At 43.3% G+C, this 15308-nt stretch overlaps 1 long non-coding RNA gene across 1 annotated transcript in view; it reads right to left on the bottom strand.

The window, feature by feature from the left end:
* LOC307016374 overlaps positions 1-15308 on the bottom strand; it is a 157711-nt gene that overhangs the window by 10153 nt on the left and 132250 nt on the right. The window lies entirely within an intron of this gene.

The raw sequence follows: 15308 nt of genomic DNA, 5'->3' as shown, positions 1-15308 counted from the left end.
ATCCTCTGTTATTCCTCATTTTAAAGCCGATATTCTGTGGGGTCAGGGGGCTCGGATCCTTGTCACCTTTTTCATACCTGATGAGTTTGCATCCCTGTTGTCAATTTGTTTGGTTATCTAGGCACAGCTGTGTGTGACTCCCTCTGGTACACTGGTATGTGTTTTCCTAATGTAGAGAGCATTGATTAATTAATAAACTACACACTGACTCTAGATCCTGACCAAATCCTTATTTTTTGATCAAATGTTTTTCAAAAAAATGTATTGTATATTATATAACAGCTGCAAATCACAGACCGGAGTCTCTGCTACTGTGGACCACGAAGGAGGGGATCATCATCCCCATCCCCAAAGACCCTGCATGGCATGGAAATCTCCTCCTCCTGGAACAATTCTACATCCAGCATATGCTCCCTGTGTTGGCCAGTAGAGAGGAGGACATTTAAATAAACATACTCTTAACACCCTCGGACTCTGCGTTGTGTTTCGTATGTGTGATGGGGTGTTATGCAGAGGGGAGGAAAACAGGACACAGCAGATTGGGATTGTGGTGGAGATGCTGAGCAGTTATTTAATTGTTGCGTGTAATTATTATACTGTGTGCTTCTTAGTTATTCCATCTTTTGCTGTAACATGGATCTGTATGTAACTCTATATTTAATTTTTATCTACCACACTTCCTTCTACATCATACACCATCATTATACATGATGGTGTATATAGGATATGTATTTATTTGTATACATATCTAAATTGTATAATTTTATTTTTCGTATTTGGGATTTCTCTTTTGTCCACTCAAATACACTTGGCCCTTTCTCTTTTCCATGTGGAAAATGGCAGCTGCATATTCTGCTTTTCTCATCTGCTCCCTGTCTGCTCATCTACGATGAGAAAATTATATAATTAATTACTAATAATCATTTAAACCTGTTATTACCAATATTTCACAAATTCTTCATGTAAACTTAAGAGCACAGCTGTATGTTGAGTATGTCAGCTTTGCTTGGTTCATCTTACTGGGGGGGGGGGGCTGCTACATGGATGTCGGTGCAGTCCACAATAATTTTGCAGCTGAAGGCAGAATGAATTTATTATTGACTCAGAATGAAGCACAACTTCATGTCATACAATACATTGACTTTATTTGTAATTGTGTAAAAAAAATATGAGCATTGATTAGCAAGCAGGACCTGGCAGGAACAGAGAATGGTGATGGATGGAGCTGGGAAGAGAGAAGAATAAAGAAAACAGATCAACTTTATTATCGGATATTAAAAATTCAATTTCAAAACAAGTTGCCGCTCCTACAGTTTTCTAGTGTGTAAAGATGATTTCACATGACCAATGCAAAATATCACACTCAATACATGTGTGTCTCTGAGGGGTGCATTGTGCCTTTGATGTATATAAATAATATACCAGAACCAAATACTATTACGTACAGTGGAAATCAGGTTACCAGAGCAGGTCAGACCAGTGTGCATGTTCCTCAGGGTCTCAGCAGTTACAGGTGAGGTAAAGAAAATAAAAGAGAAAAAGGTCAGTAACAACACTTTAAAGTAACAACACTGAATAATTATCTCTTTTAATAATTTTCTCTCAGTAATCACTCAACTACTGTCTTTCCAACAAACAGATTGACTCACTCTCACTATCATCACAATGAAACACGTCCAGAAGAATGTCATGCAAAGCTGCCTGCCTTCCTTCCTTCGACTCTCCCTGAACTGCCTGATCTTTTAATGGTCAATGTTAACCATTTGTGCAGATAGCATTAAGTAGAAAAGATCGCTGATACTAATGTGGCGTTAGCCTACCTCCCGCCCCCTTAGCACCTGGTGGAGGAAGGGGCGATAGGCTACTCTTCAAATGTTTCACAAAATACTTACCATCATGACTACTCTTACTGTTTAACATTTTGGTTTACTTCATGTTAAGGCTAATACAAATGACAAGGCTAAGTAATGTAATATAATGCTAACTAACATGCTCGCTACTAGCTAGGTAGCTAACTTGACTATCTTCCATGCAAAACATGTATATTACCTGATATGTTTGGTCCAACGACTCCTGGTCCTTTCATCAGACGGGAAGCGATAGAACGAGCAAGTGGTATGATCTCTTTTGTGATTACAACCTCGTACAAAGCACACAGGCATCTTGTAAAAGTGAATTTATTGGAGCAATCTCTTATATTTATTGGAGGGAATAAATCAGTCTTCTTCTTCCTCTTTGCTTTGCGAGTCACAACCAGTCTTGGAGCATTATCGCCTATGACATCACTTACGCGACCCAGAATGCATTTGGGATTTGTAGTCTTTCTAGTTGCGTATTATTCATAGTCTTATATTTCAGCATTTTTACGACAAACTGTGACTTTTTTTGCATGGAAATGATTGTTTAAGATTGACAAACATCATATGTGTCATTCGTGGCACAATTCAAACGGGATCAAAAGATAACTTTTCTCTCTCCATTGACTTCAATGTATAATTTTCCGCTTCCGGGGTCCCATGGAGGCTCCCGGAAGGGGAGGGACTTCGCCTCTCTATACTGTAAAAAGCACGACCAATCATTTTAGCCGGCCCGGCTAAAATAACTGGATGGCCTACCTGCCTGTCAGCCTTCCATCTGTGCACAAACTTATCTCGCGCCCTCATTGGTCATGTGCACGTTCGTGTGTGTTGGAGGAGGGGCTCTGTAAGGAAGGGGCAGATTTTTCCCGGCTGTGTATTTTCAAATTCTAGCGCACTCGAGCTGGTTTCTCCAAAATTACCTACCCCACCTTTAACCTTGTCTGCATTGAATATCAGCGATGACAGAACGAGAAGGCAAAGTAAAAAGTAATACATAATACGGTGAACAATGTAGTTCCGGAAAATCTCACAAAGAAGACTTCCTATTAGAGACCAAAACTGGACATGAGTCTTCAACCTATTTTAAAGGTTCAGTTTATTGTGTATTATAAAGGTTTATTTTTGGTTGGAATTCACACGTTTTACAAGGCATTAGCAGAGCAGCTGGGACTTGAGAGAGGGAAAGAATGGGCCTCTTCCCTTAATTTGCAACTTTCGACATAATTACACAGTGTTTTGACAGGAGCGAGAGGAGGAGAGGGCACAGATAGCGTTCTTCATCCTGCCCTGAGAGTGTGAGCGGCGCTGCAGAGTGCCGTGCTTCATGCAGCTGGAGCAGATGCCGCTGATGTGAATAGAGCAGGATCCACGGGTGATCCTGTGACTGATTAGACTTCCTCCATCTCCCCCAAATGAATTCAGTGATTGAGTACAACTTAAGGCGACAACCCTCCTCTCCTTGTCGCCGTCACTCCTTATTGCCCTAGCTCAGGGGTGCCCAACCCTTTTTGAACCGAGAGCTACTTTTAAAGTTGCCAGTCTGCCGAGATCTACCAATCCAAATAGACAGGCGTAGCTATTACTGACAGCCTACTACCAGGTAAACAGTACACACACTTCTACTTGTATAAAACGGACCTTTGTACGATCAATACTTCATAAAATAAAAGTATTTAACTGAAGTTACACAACAGTGTTGTTGATACAGAGTTGGAGTTTATTCACACGTCACATACTACCAGGGGCGCCGTAAGGGGGTGAAAAGTTAGGACGATTCTAAGGGCCCGTGACTGACAGGGGCCCCAAAAATGGTAGAACATTAAGAAAAAATGTTTAAGTAACCTTTCATCAATCATCAATAATGAACATTAATATAACATTATATTGATAATTTACTCACTAAACTTACGATTCATTTTACTTTTTTTGTTCTAAAAGTTAATTATCCAAAGCCTCTGTATACCCCCTCTATTTACATGTAATGGTTTGGTCCTGTCTCCAAACGCTGTGCGGCACCGCTCTTTCTAGCAGAGTGAGAGCATGTGAGGCAGGCATGCGAGTACTTACGTGTGTACGATGTCTCAACGACTAACAAAGTCAGGCTTTCAAACAAGAAAAGAAAGGAGAGAAAGACAAGAGAGAGTGACAGTATGTCACCCAGGTTTGCTCTGATTTAACACCACCATCAGGCCTTTTCATTTCCGTTTTGTTTTCCATTTACACTTTAATACCCGCTTATTTTGTAGTTGGTATGTAGATGTAATTAGAAAATCTGCTGCTTATGTTTTTTTTTTTGTGATAGCATTTTTATAAATGATAATATTGGTGTTAATGTTCACTTTATTTTAATTTAAGTGGTCATGTATATTTAAGTTATATTTATTTTGATTTATGAATGTTCCATTCAAAAATGTTATTAAAAAGGCATGTACACCATAAAAGATGACTATTGAGGTCTATTGTCAGGAATTTTAGTGTTATATCAAAAGGGAATTCTACTGCAGCAGAATGTTGCAGTAGAATTTGCAGTCTGCACAGTGTTATATGTTCACAGCTCAGTGTCAGTAAATATTGATCGCTTAGTATTGGACTACAAGATAGATGCAAGCCTGTGCAGGTAGAGTTATTTAAAGCATAAATGAGTCGGTTGGGTTCTGGAGGTGTGGTTACAGCAATTGTGCTTGGTTTGCGTGGCCTGTGCCTGGTGGTGGGGCCCAATGTGATATATTTTCATGGGGCCCAAAATCCCTGGCGGCACCCCTGCATACTACAGTGGGTAATGTTTTCAAGAAACATTGAACAGTGCTGCCACATATGACACAGGAAAAAAAGAAAAGACACTGAAACCTTTCTTTGCCATTATATAAAAATAGTGTTGCTACAAAAGTATAAATTAGGCTTACTAATAATAAGACAACTCAGATCTGAAGCTACACAGGAATCTGCTGCCAAAGTGCAATAAATAAGACAACATTAATAGAATCAAACCTTTTTTTTGTTGCATTTTAGTAGAGTATAAAAATAAATGCCTTTAAAATAGGATGCAAGCAACACTAGTTTCTTAACCTGAATTGATAATAGACTATAATCAATTTAAACAGAACAGATCTTAATGTTTGATTCAATGTGTTTGTTTCCTTCAATGTTCAATGTTAATTTCGACAGGGGATCACACCGGACGCGATGCGAATATTCGAATCGTTCTAAACCAGGGGTGGGGAACCTTTTTCCTCTCAAGGGCCATTTCAATTTTTACAATATCCTCCGAGGGCCGTACAAGTTATTGACTTCTGCTTAAACATACTAAAATCACAGCCCATTCCTTTGGCCTTTCTTTCATGCTGTGTAAAGAAAAAGCAACGTCTTAATCCAGATATCTTACCATGACTCGCGCATGCATGCACGTGCACGGTTGTGGCATGACCACCACAACAGAAAGATATGGACACAAGATCAGTGGCGGCGCCAGGGTATGGCTGGGGTAGGCTGCAGCCATACCAAGAAATGGCTTAGCCCTACCTTAGCCCGACCATGAAAAAGTATGTTAAAGTAAGCATGTTGTTAACACGGATTGTGAAAATCTACCGGTCGTGTCCACAACACACAAACTGATCCTGCTGTAACTAACAACAAGTGCACATTACTGACGCAATATGGTTGATACCATTCTATGGAGCTATTTCAGGGTCATAAGTTTTGATCATTCAAAAAAATACAATTTATTTGAAAGTTCAAGTTTTTATCCTGAACTTTGAAAGTTCAAGTTTTTATCCTCCTCTCTGAAGAACCAGCACCTTACCGTGGTAGAGAGGTTTGTGTGCCCTGATGAACCTGGGGGCTGTGTTGTCTGGAACCTTGTGTTCCTGGTAGGGTCTCCCATGGCAAATTGGTCTCAGGCAAGGGGCCAGACTAAGATTGGTTCACAAGACCTCATGAAAGACGACACACAAAGTGAGGATAGCCGGTCCGGAGGAAGCCTGGGATCCCCTTCTGGAGCCAGGGCCAGAAGGAGGACTCGTCGGCGAGCGTCTGGTGGCCGGGCTTGCCACGGAGCCCGGCTGGGCATAGCCCGAAAAGGCGACGTGGGCAACACCTCCGCTTCTCCGTCCCGCGGGCCCACCACCTACGGGAAACAGCGATGGGGTCGGGTGCGCTGCCAGAAGGGTGGCAGTGAAGGCAGAGGGTCTCGACGGACCAGACCCGGGCGACAGAAGCTGGCTTTGGGGACGTGGAACGTCACCTCTCTGGTGGGGAAGGAGTCGGAGCTTGTGCGGGAGGTGGAGCATTACCAGTTGGATCTGGTTGGGCTCACCTCTACGCACAGCGTCGGCTCTGGAACCTTACTTCTGGATAGGGGTTGGACTCTATTCTTCTCCGGAGTTGCTCAAGGTGTGAGGCGCCGGGCGGGTGTGGGGATACTCACAAGTCCCTGGTTGGGCGCTTCGTTGTTGGAGTCTACCCCAGTGGACGAGAGGGTCGCCTCCCTACGCCTGCGGGTTATGGGGGGGAAAACTCTGACTGTTGTGTGTGCTTATGCACCCAACAGCAGTTCAGAGTATACAGGCTTCATGGAGACCCTGGAAAGAGTCCTGTATGGGGCTCCTGAAGGGGACTCTTTAATCTTGCTGGGAGACTTCAACGCACATGTGGGCAATGATGGAGACACTTGGAGGGGAGTGACTGGGAGAAACGGCCCCCCTGATCTGAACCGGAGTGGTGGTTTGTTACCGGACTTCTGTGCTAGTCATGGATTGGCCATAACAAACACCATGTTCGAACATAAGGACGCTCATAAGTGTACGTGGTACCAGAGCACCCTAGGCAGAAGGTCCATGATCGATTTCGTTATCGTATCATCGGACCTGAGGCCGTTATGTTTTGGACACTCGGGTAAAGAGAGGGGCGGAGTTGTCAACTGATCACCATCTGGTGGTGAGTTGGGTCGAGTGGCGGGGGAAGCCTCTGGATAGACCTGGTAAGCCCAAACGTGTAGTTCGGGTGAACTGGGAACGTCTGGAGGAGGCCCAAGTTCAGGAGGCCTTCAACTCACACCTCCGGCGGAGCTTTTCGGGCATTCCTGTGGAGGTTGGGGACATTGAACTAGAGTGGTCGGTGTTCAAAGCTTCTATTGCCGAAGCCGCGGCGGGGAGCTGTGGTCTCAAAGTCCTAGGTGCCTCAAGGGGCGGTAACCCTCAAACCTCCTGGTGGACACCGGTGGTCAGGGAAGCCGTCCGACTGAAGAAGGAGGCCTTCAGGGATTTGTTATCCCGGGGGACTCCCGAGGCAGTTGCAAGGTACCGACAGGCCCGAAGGGCAGCAGCCTCAGCCGTGGCCGAGGCAAAGCAGCGGGTGTGGGAGAAGTTCGGAGAAGACATGGAAAAGGACTTTCGGGCGGCACCAAAGTTGTTCTGGAAAACTGTCCGACACCTCAGGAGGGGGAAGCAGGGAACCATCCAAGCTGTGTACAGTAAGGATGGGACGTTGTTGACCTCAACTGATGGAGTGTTAGGGCGTTGGAAGGAGCACTTTGAGGAACTCCTGAACCCGACAACTCCGCCCTCTATGTTAGAGGCAGAGCTGGAGTATGACGGGGGATCGACACCAATCTCCCGGGGGGAGGTCACTGAGGTCGTCAAACAACTTCACAGTGGCAAAGCCCCGGGGGTGGATGAGATCCGCCCAGAAATGCTGAAGGCTCTGGGTGTTGAGGGACTGTCATGGTTGACACGTCTCATCAACGTTGCGTGGAAGTCGGAAACAGTACCGAAGGAGTGGCAGACCGGGGTGGTGGTTCCCCTTTTTAAAAAGGGGGATCAGAGGGTATGTGCCAATTACAGAGGCATCACACTACTCAGCCTCCCCGGGAAAGTTTACTCTAAGGTACTCGAAAGGAGGGTCAGGCCGATTGTCGAACCTCAGATTGAGGAGGAACAATGAGGATTCTGTCCTGGTCGTGGAACGACGGATCAGCTTTTTAATCTCGCAAGGATCCTGGAGGGGGCCTGGGGGTAGGCTTATCCAGTCTACATGTGTTTTGTAGACTTGGAGAAGGCGTATGACCGGGTTCCCAGGGAATCACTGTGGGAGGTGCTGCAGGAGTATGGGGTGAGGGGGTCTCTACTCAGGGCCATCCAATCTCTGTACTCCCAAAGCGAAAGCTGTGTCCGGGTCCTCGGCAGTAAATCGGACCCATTTCAGGTGAGGGTTGGCCTCCGCCAGGGCTGCGCTTTGTCACCAATCCTGTTTGTAATATACATGGATCGGATTTTGAGGCGTAGTCGTGGGGGAGGGTTCTGCAGTTCGGTGGACTAAGGATTGCACCACTGCTTTTTGCAGATGATGTGGTTCTGATGGCTTCATTGGTCTGCGACCTTCAGCACTCACTGGATCGGTTCGCAACCGAGTGTGAAGCGGCTGGGATGAGGATCAGCACCTCCAAATCTGAGGCCATGGTTCTCAGCAGGAAACCGATGGACTGTCCACTCCAAGTAGGGAATGAGTCCTTATCCCAAGTGAAGGAGTTCAAGTATCTCGGGGTCTTGTTCTCGAGTGAGGGAACAATGGAGCGTGAGATGGGTGGGAGAATCGGAGCAGCGGGAGCGGTACTGCAGTCGCTTTACCGCACCGTTGTGACGAAAAGGGAGCTGAGCCAGAAGGCAAAGCTCTCTGTCTACCGCGCCATTTTCGTTCCTACCCTCACCTATGGTCATGAAGGATGGGTCATGACCGAAAGAACGAGATCGCGGGTACAAGCGGCCGAGATGGGTTTTCTCCGCAGGGTGGCTGGTGTCTCCCTTAGGGATAAGGTGAGAAGTTCGGTCATCCGGGAGGGACTCGGAGTTGAACCGCTCCTCCTTTGCGTCGAAAGGAGCCAGTTGAGGTGGTTCGGGCACCTAGTAAGGATGCCACCTGGGCGCCTCCCTAGGGAGGTGTTCCAGGCACGTCCAGCTGGGAAGAGACCAAGGGGTAGACCTAGAACCAGGTGGACGGATTATATCTCTTCGCTGGCCTGGGAGCGCCTTGGGATCCCCCAGTCATAGCTGGTTGATGTGGCCAGGGAAAAGAAAGTTTGGGGCTCTCTGCTGGAACTGCTACCTCCGCGACCCGACCACGGATAAGCGGGAGAAGATGGATGGATGGATGGACGTTTTTATCCTGAACTTTGAAAAATAAAAAAAAGTATTTAAAATAATTTTTCAGGTTGAATATTATTTTGATTCAGTTCAGCAATTTTTTTGAATAATATATTTATTTTCAGATTTCACTTTTATACATATTTTGATTAGGGCAGAGACTCGATAAAAAAAAAAAATCTAATTAATTAGAGGTTTTGTAATTAATTAATCGAAATTAATCGCATTTTTAGTCACATATAAATATTTGACCTGAGAACAGTGAGAAGATGTCAATAAAGTGTGCCGTCACACAGAGGTAATTTGAATTGCTTACCGAGGTCCAATGATCCCCAGTCAGGGCAACACATTCGGCTTTCTCCAATAAATTCTCTTTATCTTCCTTTTCATTGTCATAAAGCTGCTGGATTATTTTTGTCACTGTCTTTCTGATTGGCAGCTCATATGTTGTGTCAGACGATGCAATCTGTAGTACCTTTTGCAGCCCCTTATCTTCTACCACTCCAAGTGGTCTACAGTCGAGTGCAATCCAGTGAGCTGGTTATTTTTTCAGACGTGGACTTAGTTATCCTGGCCCTGAAACCAGTCATCTGGTTGAGTGTGGGTTGGGTGTGGGTCATACTTGTCAACCCTCCCGATTTTCGCGGGAGACTCCCGATTTCATTGCCCTCTCCCAGTTTCCTCCCGGGGTCATATTTCTCCCGATTTTGTGACAAAATCAGATTTACACACGACTGTTTCCACTCGGACTTTAATACAGCTACACCATTGTTTGGTTTCCATGGTAACACGTCTCTTTAGTAGCGCGCGCAACTCAAAAGTCTGAGAGGGTGAGGCGGATATTCACAGAAAACAGAACAAGAATCGACAACTACTCTACTCTCTGCTCACTCCTTTCCTGTAAAATGCAGGTCCAGTCCACACATATGCTCCATCAAGGACGGTGCTACAGGCCGCAAGGCAGTGCACTTACAACTACAATAAGCATGTTAATGTTAATCTAACAGCTCCGGCGATCCACTAGCCCCCCCCCCCCCCCCCCCCCCCCCCAATTTTGCATTTTGAAATGCTCCCGATTTCTGAGGGCAAGTATGGTGTGGGTCCTTGTACTCGGAGTTCGGCTAACGTCCACGCTAGCTTCCACGCTAGCTGTTATATGTTTTGCATTGAGGTGATACTTGAGGCTTGACGTGCTGCGGTGATATGCAAATTCCTTTTTGCATAATTTGCATACAACCATGCTCTTATCGACGCTTCCATTCGTCCGTTTAAAAAAAAAAAATGTCCCATCCACGGGGCCAACCAAAGCGGTCTCATCAGCTTCTTCGTTCATGTTTGACTATTGTTCACTGTGGTTTGTTGTTTGAAGTCATGAATGTTAGTTGGTGCTCCAGTATAATCGGTACGCCTGAAACTCATCCAGTGAGAAACGTTCCGCAGGGCAAAAATAAGTGCGATTAAAATGCGTAATTTTTTTTAATGCGTTAATGTTTGTGTAATTAATTAATCTTAATTAACGCGTTAAAGTCCCACCCCTAATTTTGATATTTGAATCCTTATTTTTTTCAGCACAGATTTTTCGTTTTCAGATTCAAAACAATTATTTTTTCAGTTTCAAATCTCGTTTTTTCAGGTTTCACATTGCTTTTCACCTTCAGATCGTTTTTCACTTTCAGATCTTTTTTTTTCGCTTTCAGATCTTTTTTTTTCGCTTTCAAACTTTTGGCCCTGATATTGCTTGGGGGGGCGGGGCTTACCAAAGAGTAGTTTGGCATCCTGAGTGACAGGCCTCCCTCTGTCATGTTGCCTTTATGGATGTTAGAAAATATCAGACTATACAACCAGCACAGCCGGCCCCGCATAAAACTACACAGACTTTAACACCTCTTGTTGATAAATACCAACTACTGTATGTGCAATATTTGCAGTATGTGCAATATATATATGCCGTTAAAAACTGTGCAATATAGAGAGCCGCAGTGACGCGTCATAAAACCCGCAAGTAATTTAGCATTTTTAGCACTTCCGGTTCCTTCCTCAAAAAGCAATGCATTTTTTCCATAGGGTTTTGGAAAATAGCTCGAAATAAGGTCTGTGGTTGACACAAATTTAAGAGATAAATCACGTTTTGTTCTACAACATTAAATACATCAGCAGTGACCCCACTGGTGATTTTTGAAGAGTTTACGTGTCATGGTTGTTAACGAGTGGCTGAATAGGACTACAGAAATTGTCGAGGCCGTTGTACGTCATTACGCCGAACACGTAAACACTCCCGCTAAGTTTGTTTTCCCCTGTGTTCTGCTTAAAAGCAAGTACCTGCCTATCTTTAGTATCTGTATATCTATATCTGACCATTAGAATCTGTATTTTTGAAATTGTCGTTTTTAACACCGTAGTTTTACAAATTATAAAATAATTAATTACCAGTGTTTTCCAATTTTACTTGGCAGTTCGTTTCGTTGGCTAACGTTAGCAAAAGCTAGCGCTACTAGTTAGCTACGCAATGGTTTGTTGCTTTGCTCCGGGTTGCAGCCACAGGTCTTCGCATGAAACGTGCTTGTTCTATCGTTTCCCGGACAATGTTTTCCAAAGGAGAGTCTGGATTCGCGCCATGAGGTAAGCTGACGTTACATTTTTGTCCATGTCACGGTGAAATGTAAATGATGGGTAGTGACTGTATCGCCGTTTTAGAGATGGCGCTGCTGAAAAGAACGCAACATAAGTAAAGATAATGATTACATCCGATTAAAACCTGTGTGGCTTATATGATAAGTCTAATTAGTAAAGCAGCATAACGTTTCACCATGTAACTAAAGATTGTAGTCAGGGAAATCAGTTTGACATATTGAACGAATAACAAATCACCTCTGGCTGGCAGAGAACTCTCTGCTCCATAGCTTCTCTTGGACGTAAAATCACATGTACATTTTACATTTATATTCAATTTAATATCCCATCCCTCACATACTTTTGTATATATAAAAACTTATATTTTGTTTTTCTTGTTATGCTGCTGCAACACAAACATTTCCCAAATTGGGATCAATACAGTAATATCTTATCTTAATTAATTAAGAAATATAACTATTATAATTAGTGTAGCAGCTGACACAAATTTTCGATATGGATTAATCTACCATTTATTGCTTTAGTTCAATTTTGATCTATAAAAAGGTCAAAATAGTGGAAATGTTCACGAGACTTATCAAAGTGCAAGGTTATATCTTTAGATGTTTTGTTTTAGCCTACTGTATGTACTGTATGTCTTAATAGTCTTATATGTGACGGGGTGACTTCCATGATCCTAATATTTTATATCTTCCCAACAGACGAGCTGACAGGAAACCTAACACTCTAACAACCACAACATTGCAAAGGCGAGTAAATGTAAATTAAAAACGTTTAACAATTTTTAAATGTCTTATTCTTTCTTGCAGTGAGGTGAAGCTGACCTTGCACTTGATGCCAGTAAAGATGTTCCTCACGCAGGCTGAATGTTTCTCCTTCCTTACTGACACAGAAGCCCTTGATTTGCAATGCTTCACTAATTGTCATTTCCCTGGCTCCGTAGGGACACTTTACCTCCAGCACAGCGGAAGACCCTACCAGACCATCTGGAGATGCCCCCAACAATCCTGACTCATGGACCTGCATCTGGGTTGCAGTGGTGAATGCCCTGACGCCCTCACATTCATTCATAGTCCCCCACTGTACAGACAAAACACCATCAAGGGCCTGTTGTTGCCCTCGCACCCTGGCAATAAGGGAAGCAGTCACACGCTTTGACCTCAGGACAGCTCCAAAGTTGCTGGCAGTCAACCTTCCTTTCCTGAATAAATGCCAGTTTGGGTTGGTTCGCTGACCAGTGGTAGCCACCTGAATTGCCCTCTGTTACTCTTCAGACAATGCCATGCTTGCCACAATTGCCTCAGGTCCCTGATGCCCAACAGATTTGATAATTTCAGGAACAGTAAGTGTTTCCAAGCTGCAGTGTTCCTCTTCTGGCTCGGGGGAGAGAAGCCAAGTAATTCCTGAGAACCTGCCCCCGAGTCTGTCCCTCAGCCAGTCACGATCTTCGGAGGTGGGCTCTCTTGTCAGTGGGTTGAATGAGTTATTGGTTGGAGGAAATAGCTCCTCCACTGAATGCATACGTTTAGCTGCCTTTGGCTTCTTCCACTAACAGGGGGTGTCAGTAGAGCTGAAAATGTGGATGGCAAAGATGGCTAATGCAGCCACATGACTGCATTCTCCACATGGGCATTCACATTTTGTGGAGAGAATTCCCTCTTCTCCTGTAGATACCTGTGGTGGTGGGATTGTTTTATTATTTAAAATATATTTACATTTGTAATGCCTTCCCAATTATCCCTTTAATTGTTTATAGCCTACTGTATGTTTATTTCATGGATATTTCTGTGTTTTCTGGTTTGTAATATTTGTAATCTTGGGGCCTCTTCTCTTTAACGTCTACATGCTACCACTGGCTCAGATAATGAAGAACAACAAAATAAGTTACCATAGCTATGCGGATGACACACACATTTACGTAACCATTTCACCAGGAGACTATGCTCCAATTCAAACACTGAGTAAGTGCATTGAACAAATCAATGACTGGATGTGTCAGAACTTTCTCCAATTAAACAAAGATCAAACTGAGGTAATGGTTTTTGGAGCCAAGGCAGAACGTATAAAAGTTAGCGCTGAGCTTCAGTCTGTAATGTTCAAAACAACATATAAAGCCATAAATCTATGTAGTCATGGACTCTGACCTAAGTTTCAACAGTCACATTAAAACAGTTACTAAATCAGCTTACTATCACCTAAAGAACATATCTAGGATTAAAAGACTAATGTCACAGCAGGATTTGGAAAAACTTGACCATGTTTTTATCTTCAGTAGACTGGACTACTGCAATGGTGTCTTCACAGTTCTCACTAAAAAATCTATTAGAAAGCTTCAGCTGATTCAGAACGCTGCTGCGTGAGTCCTCACTAACACTTAGAAAGTGGATCATCTCACTCCTGTTCTGAAGTCTTTACACTGGCTTCCTGTGTGTCAAAGAATAGATTTCAAAATACTGCTGCTGGTTTATAAAGCACTGAATGGTTTAGGCCCAAAATACATTTCTGACCTCCTGCTAAATGATGAACCATCCAGATCTCTCAGGTCTTCAGGGACTGGTCAGCTTTCTGTCCCCAGAGTCAGAACTAAACATGGTAAAGCAGTGTTTAGTTATTATGCTCCAAATATCTGGAACAAACTCCCAGAAACCTGCAGGTCCGCTGCAACTCTTACTACTTTTAAATCCAGGTTGAAGACTTTTCTTTTTGTCGCTGCTCTTAATTGAACTATTAATATCTTAGACTGCACTGTAACTTTTATCCATGTATTTTTTCTTTTAATGTTTATTTTATTAGCTTTTCTTTTTAATGACTGATTTTAAATGCCATTTTCTTAATGTCTTTCATTTTTTGTAAAGCACTTTGAATTGCCTTGTGTTGAAAAGTGCTATATAAATAAACTTGCCTTGCCTAATAAAGATTTCATGTGACACATAAAATTGATTTGTTGATGGGAATTAATGTGAATAAATTAACTCGGTCTTAAAAGGTTAACGGTACTCTTGCTATCACTACTCACCGACACTATAAACCTTGTCCCTCATGCTAGCCCTGACAACACCGGTGAGCACACCTTCATCTAGGCTGCACTGTAACGTGTACTGACTTGTAGTGGTTCTCTCCTCTATCTACACTCTTCTTGTCATCTTTGTAAAACGATATCAGACTGGTAATTGACACAGCCATGACTTCTAGTTAAATTCAGTGTGGCTAAAATGAAAAGCTTTGTTAAAATATGCAAGCACGCGAAAGTCAAATTCAGCTTTATTGTCAAAAATTCTACATGTGTTATACATCCAGAAATATCGAAATATCGTTTCCCACAGTGTGACATGTATACATAAAACAAAAAGGGCCTAAATAAACGTGGTATACATTAAACAAAACGGGCCTAGATAACCGGGGTATACAGTTTAAAATGATAATATATTTAAAGTTTTCAAAGTGCAGTTTCAGTGCAAGTCAGTTGAAACGATCTTAAGTTGGCGTGACGTTGAAGTCGTGCGACCCTGCTGCTGTACTGGCTTGTAGTTCGTTTATAGCATAACGTTAGCATTTTGCTTCTGCCGACTAGATTTATTATTCAAAAATTATAAAAGTAGGGTTGACATGTGAATATTATCCGGCTGAACAAAACGTGATCCATCTCTTAAATATGTGTCAACCACAGACCTTATTTCGAGCTATT

Source organism: Notothenia rossii, assembly GCF_949606895.1.
Source record: "Notothenia rossii genome assembly, chromosome: 8".
Taxonomy (NCBI): domain Eukaryota; kingdom Metazoa; phylum Chordata; class Actinopteri; order Perciformes; family Nototheniidae; genus Notothenia; species Notothenia rossii.
The sequence above is the reverse complement of the archived record's forward strand: the minus strand, read 5'-3'. Positions and strand labels throughout refer to the sequence as shown.